The sequence below is a fragment of the Oncorhynchus keta genome, chromosome 18 (genome assembly GCF_023373465.1).
Source record: "Oncorhynchus keta strain PuntledgeMale-10-30-2019 chromosome 18, Oket_V2, whole genome shotgun sequence".
Lineage (NCBI taxonomy): Eukaryota > Metazoa > Chordata > Actinopteri > Salmoniformes > Salmonidae > Oncorhynchus > Oncorhynchus keta.
In genome coordinates, this window is record NC_068438.1 from 23006566 (window position 1) to 23022497 (window position 15932).

The following is a 15932-nucleotide window of genomic DNA, read 5'->3' on the forward strand; positions in this document are numbered from 1 at the left end:
AAGAGCAATTTCCATTTTATAACAGGTAGTGTCCATTTATTTACAGTAGTGTGTTGGTTAATTATTGCTTTCTTCAGTGGATATACAGAATATGTATAAAAATGAAAAATATACCAAAAGCCAAATCAAGCAGAGCTTTACGACTATTTAACCATAGTATTCATTACTGAAACATGCAAACTACAAACATTTAACCAGTTAAAGATAATGAATACATGACAACTAGATACAAATATTTTGTTAAAAATAATTCATTAAAAATTCAAGAGTAGGCTATAACATGAGTATAAACAAAGTGGGTGCGTGTATATGTGTGCAAGTGTTTGTGTATGTGTGTGTGCATTATGGCGTGTATTATAATTTCCCATCCTAAAAATGTATCTCCATTTCCCAATCAAATACCTTCATCGATAACACACACACAAAAAAATGATATTTTTTCTCCAATCTGGCAACCCTCATAAAATTCGACACATACTTGTATAAAATGCATTATGAAAGAAATTGTGTAATGTGCATTAAAAAGTGGAGTCTTGTATTAAATACATTTGGAAGAAAATTGTGTAATGTAGGCTCCACGAAATACGAAATGCTTTATGAAGAAAATCGGGTTGGCCTACTGTTGCCTACACGAAAAAGGGCTTTGCTGACTACCAGTGCACTATTATCCTGAAATATTAAGTGAAAATAAGCATAGAAAACAGTATTGGCGTTAATTTAAAAAACAACAATATACGGTTACTATTATAATTTTCTGTGACAACCTGGTTGATTAACAATATTGGGTTGTTAACATGTTTGTTTAAATATCTAAATAAATGTGGGGCACAAAAAAAGGCCATGTAGAACACCATTGCCCATCATGCATAAAATACTTTTGTACATTTTTGCACGAATTGAGTATGAGATTGTGCTGGGCAGTTAAAAGACAGAAAGATCCCAAGAAAGCACTATTTTCTGGGTGTGTGAAGCAGGGTAAGCTTTATGACTTGTATTTCCATAGCAGTGATGGGTGATGATGTAAAGGCCTCTGAAACAGCTTGTCTCTCTATTTGAACAGCTGAACTAATGGAACCATGCATAGTCTAATGTATTACCAGGCAATTACTAGAGTAGTAGTTTAAGAGAGCGCTGTCTATAAGCCAGTTGAAACAAGACAAATGTCCTTTCAAAATCTGTAGTACTCCATACTGTAGTACTCCTGTAGTTCTCCATGCAAGCCCAGTGTAAAAATAATAAATGTGCTCGGTTACCACTCTTGTAATGTTTACAAATGACTGTGAGAAGGTGAAAATGGTTCACTGGCACCTCTATTTCTGTACACACGATGAGCACAAGAATATACTGAGTTATGACTCCAATACCAAGCTTGAAAAACAAGGAGTTGTTTTTGCCAGGAGTTAGATTTCAACAGATTTCACGTCTTTCATAATTGTTTACACTCCCACAATCAACCACAGGAAGCTTGTTGCTGTTCACAGATTACTCGTCTCATTATACACTTGCTTGATTTGATTTTGCATTGCATCATTGAGCGTTAGTAATGTATAAACCACAGCCTTGGCCCAGGGGGGATAAAGTCACCATCCCCCACCCTCCTCCACCCGTCCTTCACCCCTGAGCTTTTCCCCTGTGATTCAGTCTGCTTTGTCACTTACCCACTTGCCCTCCTAGGCAGAGGAACAGACTAGTGGCTGTAACCTTTGCTCAACCAGTGATTTAGCCTGCCTGCCCGCACTGATAACACACTCCTCCATCAGAGAGTCATCCCTGACCCTGACTGGCCGCCTGGGTCCCGGGGTGGAAGAGATCAGGGCTGCTCTGCTCCCAGGTAGGGCCCTCTGTCACTGTAGCATTCCCCTGTGTTAGCCAGCATCCTCCTGTACCTTCACCTTTCTCCCCTCTATTCCATACAGCCACTGAACCCTAACAATCATCTATTCTACTGGTCCATAAAACCAGCACCAGGAACCTTAAAGCTCACCTCCACCAGCTCAGTATATAGGTAGCCCCCGCAGTTATCTAACCAACTACATATATAGGATCTTAATTTGAGCCAGTTTGCTACAGCAGGAGAATAATCCTGCAGTAACAAGACATTTAAATTATTATGTGGATTATTATTAATGGACATTTTTGTAGGCCTTGATACATTTTTCGTAAGGGAAAATTAAGTCTGAAATTAAAACATGAAAATTCCAAACTTCAGAAGCCTTTTTAAACCTCAAATGCACTACAGGTTTTACATTTCCTTCATCAAATTAAGATCCTACACCTGTAACCTTTCTCTCACCCTCCAGCTCAATCTGAGATTTTAGGGAAGAAAGTTACGTAGCTCACTTATTAGTAGCGCCTCTCTGAGCCTTAATGCCATTTGGATTTTGGAATTTTTATGAGATTACATTTCATTAAGATGTGGATTTCCTCTCGCTTTTCTGCTCTGACCTTAAATGAGCTTTCTCAGAATTTTGAGTTAGCAGATAATAAGCACTTAACTAGAGGGTGTAAGATAATTTAAATATTAGAACTGTTAGCTTCAACTGTTACAAGTACATACAACCGTAGAAGACCTGTTTTCACTGTGGGTGGTGCAGCCAAGTAAATGCAGAAATGCGCTGTATTTTGGTGACCTTGAGGAAATGTTACTGCAGGTATGAAAGTGATGGGATGACACGGTAATACAGTAGGTATCACTTATTTGACACAAGGTCTTTATGTGCCCTACACTCTCTTCACGTATCATCAGGTGTACATATTGATGCCACCTTCAATCCATATGGTATCAGTATGTTAACAAATTAAATTGTTATAGACATGACACATGAAACAACTGTTCATCAATGTTGACAAATGCTAATGCTGTTTCCTGTCAAAATCTTTATGGAGGGGGACTTTTAGTAAGCTTGTGTTTCCACTGAAGAAATCATCAACTGATAATATTCAGCAGAGGGTTGTGTACTACTGACTTGTGTAAAAGATGTTTAACTGTGGGTGTGTGTGATATTTGTTCAGCCGGCTCTGTGCTGACAGACGGTCTCTGGATCTCAATATTGTGTGTGATTATTTTTGTCAAGACAACGTTCTGTTTGCCGAGCACTGAGCAGTGAGATTGGATGGGTAAGAGAAGGGCTGCCCAAGATAGACAGCGGGACCGTTATGCTGATTGCCACTTCCCCCCAATGCGATGTGAAATTGAGTTTCTCAAAAAGCACTGCATGGTCCCGCCCATTCACAGTAGCATGTGCAGGTTTTCATGCTGCAGCAATGCCAATCACATCTCAGTATCCACCTTCCATCGCTATGCTAACGCTTCAGTTGCTGTCTCAGTGTACTTGATGCAACAGCAGCCTGAATTGAGTACTTCATCTAAGGGAAATTAAGATGATGCAGACTTCGTTGACAGAGGGACTATTGCAATAGGATAAAAGGAGAAGACATCAGTGTTTTTGCTAGTCCAGATAAGAACTATGGCAAAATACTTGTGTATGAAATCAGGCTCTGTTGCTGTTTCAATTGGGGTAATAAATTGTCTCCCTTGTCATCAGCATCTCCTTCCCTGCTGCTCTCATCAAAATTCTTTTGACTGCCGGTTGCCATGGTACTCTGAAAAATGTAGTGCTGAGATTTTTCCCTCAGATAGTGATCCTGACTTATTCTTTCTGTCTGCCTATTTCAGAAACAGACCTTTGGCTTCAGTTGGGAGGCAGAATTAAAACACAATATGCGAGGAAAGGTCATTAGAAACAAAGTCATTGATGAACCACACCATCAACCGAATACACCTTCTGCTGCTGTTTCCTTATTTCAAATGAATGAGGTATATGTATATGCATCAACATTGTTTGAGTGATGCATAAAATTAACATAAATCAACACTTGATTAGAATTATGGTTTGTTAAATAACAGCACATGGTGTCACTGTGAGGCAGCGTTTATTTCATGTAATTGAGCCAGAATCACAGAATCACACAATTAGTAAGACAATAGAAGCAATCAATTAACAATAATAAAACACAAATCTATCAAACCAAGAGAATAGTTCAGACAGTGCATACAATGTGGTCCTCTGTAGCTCAGTTGGTAAGGCTTGCTTGCAACAAAAGGATAGTGTGTTCGAGTCCGGGGACCACCAAAAATAATGTATGCATGCCTGGTCCCCGCCCATATAGCATGTGTAGGTAAGTTGCTTTGGATAAGATTGTCTGCTGAATGGCATACATCCTATAAATGGATGCAGAGTGTGTTATGTATCTTTTGTGGGTAATTTGTGTTGCAGTAGCTATAGTTTTAATTGGTGTGTATGAGTCATTATCACTATGTCACATGGTTATCCCCAGTTTTAGACACAAGCTAGGAAACCCTGTTGACTGACCGTACACATTAAGCATAATATGGATAATTCACATTTTAATGATCCTATTGAAAAACACAATTGAGCTTTTTATTTATCCATCAGGGTCTTGAGGCATGTGCTAACCCACAGACGAAAATCATCAGGACACAATGGACCACATCCAGTAAGGTTGACCATGGAGGATACACACGGTTCTGTTCTCTCTGAGGATGTATTTCCTCTGGGTGTGAACATCGCTGCTGACAAGCCAATTACAGGCTGTTATAATGAAAAACACAGGGAGGCTGCATTGCTCTCATCATTATGATATGAGGTTTATGTTGCATTAAGACGAATATCTAACATCTTGCACAATGGGACAGTATTTTGTAGGAGTGATTAAATAATGTGCTCACTGAGATATAGAAATAGACACATGACAATCACCACCATCTAACGTACTGTAATGATGTTTCTGTTCCTGCAGCTTCTAAACAATGGCTCATCACAGTATTATTTAATAGTCTATATACCTGAATAAAATAATGCTGATCATCATTCAAGCCACAAAGGCCTACACAGGAGAGCATGGGCACAGGAACTGATGCATCTGATTAGGACTCCTTTTGGCTCACTCACCAGGAAGGAATAGGGGACTACAGTGTTCTTAATGGAAATTGATCGAGGGCCACTATGTTGTGTCAAAAATGACATTTTGAGCTGGACCTATATCCATAGACATTAAAACCATATAGTGATAGAGCTGACGCCCTCCACGTATTCCTATGGAAAACTCTCAATGGCGCATGAAGTATATGAATTTGAAACACGCCATATTGCTGAATGAGGCTGAATGGCACCAAAAATCGCTAAGGATCATGGTGAAAGTGTGCCGTAAACTAGCAAAGGATCATGGTCGATGTAGATGTTTTCATCCTGCCTGAGAGAGTCATCCCAACACTCCTAGATGATGTCTGAGTCAATACCGGAAGCCTTGGATATAAACAGTCGTGGTTATCCTGTGTTTCATACAGATTTATCACATGGTATGCGATAGTTACATTGTTCAACAGATGTTACCTGCGTTAACATTAATAAAAACATCTAGCTATATCCTATATTGTCTCCTGAGCAGAGCGGTGAGTGGCACAAGGCTCCTGTGTAGTCAAGCATAATAGTCACAATGGATCACTATTTCATAACATTTCTCAATTTGTAGTGAACTTTAAAATAATGAATAGTGGGGAGGTAACTTGATAATAATAGGCACATTTTAGAGGCCAAAACAGCCATCTAAAAAACATTTGTTTGGCCTTCCTGGCAATCATAAGTTATATAGGCTTTCAAATCAAATCAAATCAATGTTTTTTTGTCACGTGCGCCAAATACAACAGGTGTTGACCTTACAGTGAAATGCTTACTTACAGGCTCTAAACAATAGTGCAAAAAAGGTATTAGGTGAACAATAAGTAAGTAAAGAAATAAAACAACAGTAAAAAGACAGGACAGACAAGACAGACAAGCCCAGATTCACAAAACACTTTTCTTATGCAAAAACTTAAGAAAAACTTTAAAAAATATAACTTTAGAAGATAGTTCGTAAGTGCAATTCCTCAACAATATCTTAAGATTTAATGATTTTCTTACAAGCTTCTCAAATATCTTCCTTAGAATGTTCTTAAGATTGTGTGTTGCAAGGCAACTGTTTTAGATAGCAATGGCAATCATGTTAGCATATTTTGTACTGTTCTAAAACATGTTCTTTGGTTTAAAATAATCAATATTGAAACTTTCAGAGGAAGTTTGTGAGTGAATTACACATGTTCAACTGCTTCCATGAGCTTTTTCTCTCACTGCCCTGAGTTTAAGACAAGAGTGTAGCTTTGTTGGAATTAAAAACATTTCCAAGGACTTTATTTTCAAGAATCCAATTTCTCCTTAACTTTTTTCTTAAGGAGAAACATAAGAAACAGCGCAGTATATTTTCCAATAACCTTTTTGAGGAATAGCAACTTTGCTTAACTTTCTTCTTAAGTCTATAGTTAAGGAAAAAATGGCAGTGAGGAAGACATTTCTTCTTTAGAAGGTTTTGTGAATCTGGGCCTGGGGCTTTTGGCACCTCTAGATTGCTACGCAGTAGCCGACCTGCCGAGAATGCCCATATCAGGCACATGTGCACCTGTACCCGGGCCAGGAAGCATCAACTTCTAATATGTTCCAGAACATTAAGCACAGCCTCTAAGGATATTAGTGTCTTGGTGGTGAGTTCTGGATCTGTGCGTGTGTATTCGCCTCTTGTATGATCTGCACTTTAGGAAATGGCAAGTTTCCGCATCAGAATAGATGGATAGCACTGACCTAATCTGCGATTACGCTTTCAAAGATCAGTGCACAGTAATTTCATCACGTTGGTGAGTGAGGACAGTTCAGATGGACAATCTCTCAATATCATACCAATCAATCACTTTTACAGTGCATTATGGGGAGAGGGAGCCTGGCCTCATAGGTTGCAGCCTGACAAACGGTGGATTGACTTTCCTTCTTTGCTCTCTTTCTATTTCTATCAGCATGCAGTGCATGCGCCCTATGCATTCATCTACACCACGAACACACATATATTCATGGACTTTAAATTCTGCAGCCTATACAGACTCTGAGTATGCAGATGATCAAAGTATCTCTCTGTTGGTAAAGGTACATGCATGTTAAATCATGCTGGGTTTGCTCTCATTTACAACATTTCATTATGAACAATTAACAAGTAAACGAAAACTGTGCAAAATATCCCAGTATTCAATTGCGCAAATGATTGTTGTTGAGGGATATTAGGTTGTTATGGTTAGATCATTGTGTGAGTATGAGAAATACACCCCACATGGTCTTTCTTGGATTGTTAACATTGGATCTTTCTTTTGAAGTCAATTATTGAAAGGTTATTATAATAATATACGAGATAAACACCCTTTATACGAAAACATAATGACCACAAGGTGTCAAGATGATACTGTAAATACACAATCTCAAATGCAGTGAAGTATTGTAATAAAATGTCTTATAAGCATGACCTGATGTCTGTCATAATATTTCATGGCAGGTACAGTTAAAGCAGCAAGCCTTTTTGATGAATCCAGCTGGCAACAGTGGTTTTTGTTGCCATAATCTTCCTCGACTTGGGACTTGGGTGTCGAGTACTGTGGTAAATGACTTTTAAAAATGTATCCACATAAAAGACTTGAATAACCACCACAGGAAACACTCCCTCAGTCAGCACTTTCTCCTGTCCCATGCAGTTTGTGACATTTAGCTGCTTTACAGGTGAAAAATATGGGTAGGGTTGTAGAGAATCGATGGAACATGAATGTAATAAGAAATCGTTGGTGCCGGCTTACGGCCGGTAGCAACCACCACGGAATTTACGGCCAGAACAAGGATGAGGCGGCGGATGTCCAAGTTAAGGGGAGTTTAATGGAAGAAGATGTCCACATTTACACATCACACACACATCTGACCACTCATGTTTCAGACAACTGAAAATCATGTTCGGTGAGAACAGACATGAACTATATGTTCATTTAGATGCATGCACAGTCCACAGGAGGAAAAGTTCAGAAGGAGGGAAAACTGTGGAAGTGCTCATCAGGATGGGGAAGGCACATTTCTGGCCACACAGCGTACTGGGGTCATAGACCAACTGAAACTGAAGTCCCTGAAATCAAGGCTGCTGATAGGCTGAACGAGATGTGGTAATAAGTATGTGAAGTGACCTTGACCAATAAGACACTAACAAAAGCGGGGGTCTTCTGAATAGGAGACGAAGCTGCCCGACTTGAACTAACCATAAAGGATGGCTAGAATCAGTTGACTGAAGCTGGCCATTTTAACAACAGGCATCAATATCTTTTCCAGATGCAGTTCTTTAAGTTGGACAGAATAGTGTTCCTCATCTTACAAAGAGTGTGTAGAGAGCACACAACTATACATGCTCCCAATTCATTTCACCATGAGATGATGTGGCTGGTGGTATCTCACTTTGCAGCCCTGAGTGGATTACCCATTGTTTTTCTGGTGGGTGGATATTCACGAGGTTGTCTCTTCATGCACTGTTTGGCAAGTTTCATTGATCCAGCACAGGACTGAGTGTGTCAGGAACTATGAGGTGTCTTAGGGTATTTTCACACTTGGTCCCTTTCAGCCAATTTTTGTGAACTCAGTGCGAATCGCACTGGACCGCTTAAGAAACTCGGACCCCTCAAAAGAGCCCCCGAAGCGAACCGAACTGAGACCATCTCGAGAGGAGGCCTGAGTTCGGTTCGCTTGAATTCCGAGGTCCGGTTCCCTTTTTTAGGGCAAGGTGAACGCAAATCTCCCCAGGTGCGCTTGTCCTTTTTCCCGCACCACACACTAGACTACTGCAACATTGTTTCCCCTTCCATAAAGGTGCCACAATAGAGAGAAGATGATGATCTGCAGGTTTGCGGGAAAAGAATGTGTGCTGTTTTTGGACTGTTAGCAATTAAATGTACACTACTGTTCAAAAGTTTGGGGTCACTTAGAAATGTCCTTGTTTTTTTAAAGAAAATCAAATTTTTTGTCCATTTAAAATAACAAACAATTTATCATAAATACAGTGTAGACATTGTTAATGTTGTAAATGACTATTGTAGCTGGAAACGGCTGATTTTTAATGGAATATCTACATAGGCGTAAAGAGAAATTTCTAAGTGACCCCAAACTTTTGAACTGTAGTGTACATGTTAATAGTATCGTCTGATTACAATTAACATGTCCCATATTTTAATGAAATGCAATCTATTAGCTTCCAAAATGTAAGTAGCTGTCTGATAACACATTCTGATTGAATGGCTTGTCCTGCACTTTGTAAAAACTAAGAATGCATGTTGGAAAAATACCTTGGTTCCTTTCTAAACATAGAAATGTGAAAACAAAGAGAACTGAGTTATTTCGCTTTATAACCCCCCCCCTCCTCCCCCTCCCCCCGTTCACTTTAAAGAGGACTGAGATAGTTTATTTTAAAGAGGACTATATGTAAAAACACCCTTAAGAGAGCATTATGGGGGTGTCAGTGTAATCCTGACACTGACCAATATACTTTTCTCAACCACATTTCCATAGGGGTTTAAACCTGTCAAATAAAGATGATGTGTTCTATTTGTTCCATCAACATTCCATGAGATATGGATTAGGTGGAGAGTGACGAAGAAAGGGATGATCATCTGAAAACTAATACTTTTACAATGTGCAGCTCAACTGGCATTCAGACAACCCCCCACGCAGTATCTCATTATGTACTGGTCACAACAGCCAGCCCATCCTGAAGTCCCATCCCATGTCACTTTGGCATCCCACCAATACGGATAAACTCTCCAGAAATCAGAGACCTTAATCAGCATCCCATCCGAGATCAGAATACGCAATGTTTGGTGTATTACCTTAAATTAAATGACATCACATTGCTGCAATGCTGTGCTTGTCATAGAGAATATGTCGCAAAGTAATGTTCTTCGTGTAACATTAATTCGTCTGTGGGCCACTTTGTAAATATTTGATCTGTTCTGCATCTGTTCAAGACATCATGGTGAGGAAATATCTATTCATTTGTAAGCCTATCAGTCGTGATCCTCCTATTACGCAAGTGTTATGCTGTTGAGTAGAGACGCATTGCAAAATCTTGCCTGCTCGCTCTATGGAATGAAGCAGGATTAATTCTGCCACTACCCTGCCCGGAAAAATCGACCGCATTGTTTTTGCAGAACGAGTGGACAAAGAAGCAAGCCATGTATGAAAACTAATTGCTCGCGTGGGTAAGCATATATTGGCTATCAAGAGAAATACACGCTTTAAACTATGCGTGGGTGGTGTTCCTTCAAACGACAAGGGAAGTTAACGGCCAACATTATCAAGGAGAGCAGGATATTTGGCAACCTTGATTTGATTATCATAAAATACAATAAATAGTGGTTATCTATTCTAGGCTGTCATTGTAGTCGTCGACCTTCACAACCATCTCAGACTTTTAGAAGCAGAATATCAGAAACGGTGTGGCTGAATGTAACACCAATCCCAATGCGTCTGTTTCAATCGCGTGTCCGTTCAAAAATACTAGCCTGACAACCCATTGCTTCGAAGGATCCTTAACTGCATGGCTTTCTACCTTCATCATTCATAATGCCAAAATTGGTACATGCATATTGCACTATATGAATATACCTCTAATGCAGCCCAACGTGTCTTATTCAAAGCGGCAAGGCTCACTTGACAGGCTACTCATTTGACAGGCTACACTTTCCTGGGACGATAGCTGGATTTCGGATTTGGTTTTTCGTTTGCATATCTTTTTCAGTCTCACTTGGATTGTATTGGGATTAAGGTGGGGTTTTAACCCGATGCAGGTATCAGGGATATATCTTTCCCATGACATCTGCCTCGGTCACTGGATTTTTGATAATTATGGTTTAAGAAAGGACTTCGCCTAACAATTTGTCGACCAATTTCTGAAGTTAAAGTCAACCCGTTGTTGGTTATACTTTTCTCGTCAATTTCACTCCTCTTCGACTAAAAATGCTTCAGTAAGACAATGTTTGAACAGTGGAAATAACGCCCATGTGCCTACCCATAAACATCCGCGGCGTATCCTATTAATAACACCCGTAAAGGTAAGTCAGTCATGTATTTTATCTTTGATCACAGCAATTGCATGCTCAATAAATGGCAAATTAGTGTTGCGCTATACACTTTTTTCGGCCTCACACGTTGGTGGATGATTTGATATTGTGTGTAGTGTTTACAGATATCTTGATAGGTATTTAATGTTCAGGTGATGCTAACAGAAACTGCTCTGCCATTTGTCAGTATAAACTATAGGCTATTAATGCGTGCATGCCGCATAGGCTATTCAATTTAAAGTATTGTCTGACTAATTGCATTATGATATAAATAGCGTCTGATGCTCTGGGCCAGTTTTGTTAAATGATTTTGCTGATGTAAGTCACGTAGCCTGTAACCTACATCTGTATAGGTGCAAAAGCGTCCTATCAGGATGATAAATAGGGATGATAAATAGTAGGCTGTAGCCTACAACTAGTGCTGTGAGACAACGGGCAGCCTGGGTAAAGCAACCAACATAATACGATTGTTGTATGTTGATTGAAGACTCATATTCATTTTCATATGAGATGGTTGACATTGTAGCCTAGTAACACACAAAGATTTCAATTGACCTTTCGCAGTATTGGGTTATTCACCTGGTTTGGAATGTAATCTGTGTGGTGGAGAGTCATGCAGCTGCCTATAAGGATATTTTCCTAAGGAATACTTACCCTTATATGGATTCGTTGTAATGGACCCTAATTAGGCTATTTCTACGTGATGTGTGTAATCAAATTACCAGAGGGAACAAAGTCAGATAATAGATTGGTTCAAGGCCGGTCTGTGTCTGTAGAAGCAGCATGCATTCTGCATTCATTATCATATGTTTGTGTTGCTTGGCTACAACCACTGAAGCTGTGTGGGCATTCAGATCAAAAGGTGCTTGAATACAGAACACATGGGCCACACATAACTACGTCAATTGAATCCTCCATTGAAGTTGCCAATGTTGATTGAAAGCACAGACCAGCCTGCTTGGAGCGCAAGTGGCACGGGCGTGTCTGCATCAGCACAATGTCGACTTTCTCAAGTTAGCAGCAGCACTGGAGAATGTGTATCACTGTAGAAAAGCCCAATGGCCGCTTGGGGACACTGACTGCTAAGCTACAGCCGTCTATTATTCAGTTCAGTACCGACTCATCGAATGCATAAGGAACGAATGTGAATGTTCCGATTTTTATCCATGGGTTGCAAATCAAGGCACGCTTTTCTCATAGACTTAACGTTAACCCATAGGCGCGACGTTGAGAAGGAAGCGAAGCCCAATATAACGGCATTTTTTCTATATATATATATATATATTACATATTATTAATGATCATGAGTAGACTAGAATGCTACAGTGCGGCAGCAGAGCTGACCCTGTGTATTCCGGTCGCTGTCCACTGGCCAGTGGTGCTGTACTTCATAATTCGGCATTCCGAGCTCATAGCTGACCATTGTGCTGAATCTGGTTGTAAGTTTACAATAGCGCCACATAGCCTTTTCCCACGTAGTAGCCATAGAAGTAGCCAAAGTAGCCAAAGTAGCCATAGAAAACTACAGGTTTTATTAGGTAGACTCCTGAAAGCGGCGTTACTATACAGGACAATATGCACATTAATTAGTTAGCTCACCAATTAATGTGCTCATAAGTGATGCAGTCTTTGAAATGTTTATTAAGAGTCTTTATGTATTTCGTTCAAAAGAGAACATAGGAAATCAAAAAGTAAGTTATTATTATTATTAATTTATTTATTTAACATTTATTTAACCAGGTAGGCCAGTTGAAAACAAGTTTTCATTTACAACTGCGATCTGGCCAAGACAAAGTAAAGCAGTGCGACAAAAACAACAACACAGAGTTATGCAAACGTTAAAAAACAATGGCAACACAATATTATCTCTAGCAGCTAGCGAAGGTATTATTCGCTGCCCAACCACTCTGATGGACCTCAGTTTGAATATAGTCTTATGGTCAAAAAGGTAGCCATTTTTTTTTAGGATTATTTTCTCCTTTCTCTTTTTCAGGCATTCAATATTTATGTTGTTAGTTTCTGGAATAATAGGCTATGTCTCTGTAGGCAGTCTCCAGAGATAGGAGGTATTTGTGTCCTTGCCAATCCTAGTCTTCAGACTCAGTAGAGGGCTCAAAGAGGTCAGCATGTGGGTTTCATAGGATTATATATTTTGTACACAGGCAATGTAGATGGGAGAAATAAGGTGAGATGTCAGATGTAAACAGTGGAGTAGTGAAGGTTGTAAATCCATTAAAGAGAGATGGAGACACTTACCATTAAATGAGGCATACATCCCCTCATATTTAAATTCGTCCCACTCTCCTTTGACATACCAAGGGGAAACTGTGTACATTGATTCGCTGAGTTGCTACATCAGTAGTGCAGTATGCCGCATGCATTTTACATAGAAGCTTGCAATGCCACTCCACCACTGGTTAGTACCGTTCACCAGGTGCAGCTGCGTTATCTGCTCATCCATCTCAATCAGGAATGGGACTCCATGTTCTGGCACATCAGGGGCAACACTTCTCCACAGCTGCCCAGCCTGCACAGTGCAATGAAGTGCTGAGACGGAGAGGAGCTGTCACATGGTTTATGTGTTGCAATGGCCACACCCTGTTGGACGGATTCCTTCAAAGGTGAAGATAAGAGACACACATTCATCACACAGATAAAACAACCTAGCCATGCGTGGAGCAAAGTACTGGGTCCTTTATGGGTATGAAGACTACAACAATAGGAATCAATAGCCACAGGTTTATAGAGTTTAGGATATCTATTGCTTTGGGTGTGCATGTTGAATATTTGAATGAGCTGTTGAAGCATTTGTTTCAGTCAGAACCATTGACATTTGAAGCTGCAGCACCAGGTAATGTATTTTAAATACGTGCTCCATGTCTGTACATAATAAGGGCCTGCTATAAGTGGCTTGTAAAGACATCTGAACACAGAGGTTAATGAGGTCTATTCTTAGTTGCGTTAATACGCTTGAGCCCTATTGGATTAGTGTTATGAATAAATTAAACAACAAGTGCAACAGGCCTTCCCACTGGGCAAAGACATACATTCCACGTCTATTCCACGTTGGTTCACCCTCATTTTATTGAAATGACTTGGAAACAACATTGAGTCAACCAGTGTGTACCCAGTGGATTGTTGTGTATTTAGATTTGGACTATCTATGCAGCAGTTGGGGTGAGATAGGCTATCACCCCTTCTCTTGCTTGTCAGCGCATTGGACCGTGTTACATTAGATATCCAGGGTTCTGGTGCCATGCCTTTGCCTAATGAAATCAGCCATCATGAGAGCCTCATTATCACACACATTATCATACATACTGTTGAAGTAATATGGCTGTAGGTTCTTCTGTCTCACTGAAAGCCCATTCTTGTGGGAAGCTGCTATAGACCAAATGCTTGATAATGTATGTGATATCAACAGAGAAGTATATTTTCTGGGTCATTTAAATATTGACTGGCTTTCATCAACTTGCCCACTCAAGAAAAAGCTTATAACTGTGATCAGTCAACCTATCAGGGTAGTAATAAACAGCACAGGAATGAAATCATCAATATGTATTGATCACGTTGAACTTACTAGCCCCAAGTCGTTATATGTTGTTTTTTTCTTGTGCATTTTGCTATTTTGCTATTTGTCTCATGACTCCTGCATACTTTGTGACTACAAACTTTCTTTACCCAACCATGGGACAGTGTCACGTTCTGACCTTTATTTCCTTTGTTTTGTCTTCATTTAGTATGGTCAGGGTGTGATTTGGGGTGGCCAGTCTATGTGTGTTTTTCTATGTTGGGGTTTTGAGTTCAGCCTAGTATGGTTCTCAATCAGAGGCCGGTGTCGTTAGTTGTCTCTGATTGAGAATCATACTTAGGTAGCCTGGGTTTCACTGTTGAGTTGTGGATGTTTGTTTCCATGTGAGTGTTTGTTGTCACACGGTACTGTTTTGGTTTCGTTCATGTTCACATTTATTATTTTGTATTTCATAGTGTTCAGTTTATGTCTTAAAATAAACATTATGGACACTTACCACCCTGCGCATTGATCCTCCGATTCTTCTCGCTACTCCTCCTCAGAAGAGGAGGAGGAATGCCGTTACAGACAGACTATGTTTGTTCCCACACTTGGGACTCTGACTCTCTATTGGCTACACAGACTTTTGGCCTCCAATATAGTAGCCATATATAGGAAAACCAAAGGTCCAAAGGCTGGGCCTAATATAGTGTATAAGAGGTCATACAATAAGTTTTGTAGTGATTCCTATGTTGTTGATGTAAATACTATTTGTTGGTCCGTAGTGTGTAATGAGGAGCAAACAGACGTTGCACATGACACAGTTATGAAATTATTTATCTCATTGGCAAGATTAGCAAATGTAGGTATGACATGCCAGCAACATCACTGACACTACACATCTAAGTATATCTGACCAAATTATGAAAGACAAGAACTGTAATTTTGAATTCCGTAAAGTGAGTGTGGAAGAGGAGAACAAACGATTGTTGTTTATCAACAATTACAAGCTCCTGGGGTCTGAAAACTTGGATGGAAAATTACCGAGAATAATAGCGGACTATGTGGCGACTCCTATTTGCCATATCTTCAATTTAAGCCTACTAGAAAGTGTGTGCCCTTAGGCCTGGAGGGAGGCAAAAGTAATTCTGCTACCTAAGAATAGTAAAGCCCCCTTTACTGGCTCAAATAGCCGACCAATCAGCCTGTTAGCAACCTTAGCAAAGTTTGGGAAAACAATGTATTTGACTAGATACAATACCATTTTAAAAAACAAATTGACAACAGACTTTCAGCAAGTTTATAGGGAAGGACACTCAACAAGCACAGCACTTACACAAAAGACTGATGATTGGCTGAGAGAAATTTATAATAAAAAGATTGTGCAAAATCTTTCACTAAACC

At 39.8% G+C, this 15932-nt stretch overlaps 1 protein-coding gene across 2 annotated transcripts in view; it reads left to right on the plus strand.

Moving 5' to 3' along the window:
* The first annotated feature begins 9771 nt into the window (after window positions 1-9771).
* LOC118371700 (leucine-rich repeat and fibronectin type III domain-containing protein 1-like) overlaps window positions 9772-15932 on the plus strand; it is a 135379-nt gene continuing 129218 nt past the window's right edge. The window contains exon 1 of one of the 2 annotated variants that reach the window (XM_035757263.2): window positions 9772-11008. The gene's annotated coding sequence lies outside the window, so the exon portion shown is untranslated. The remainder of the gene's footprint in view (window positions 11009-15932) is intronic. The other variant, XM_035757264.2, reaches the window with a different exon arrangement.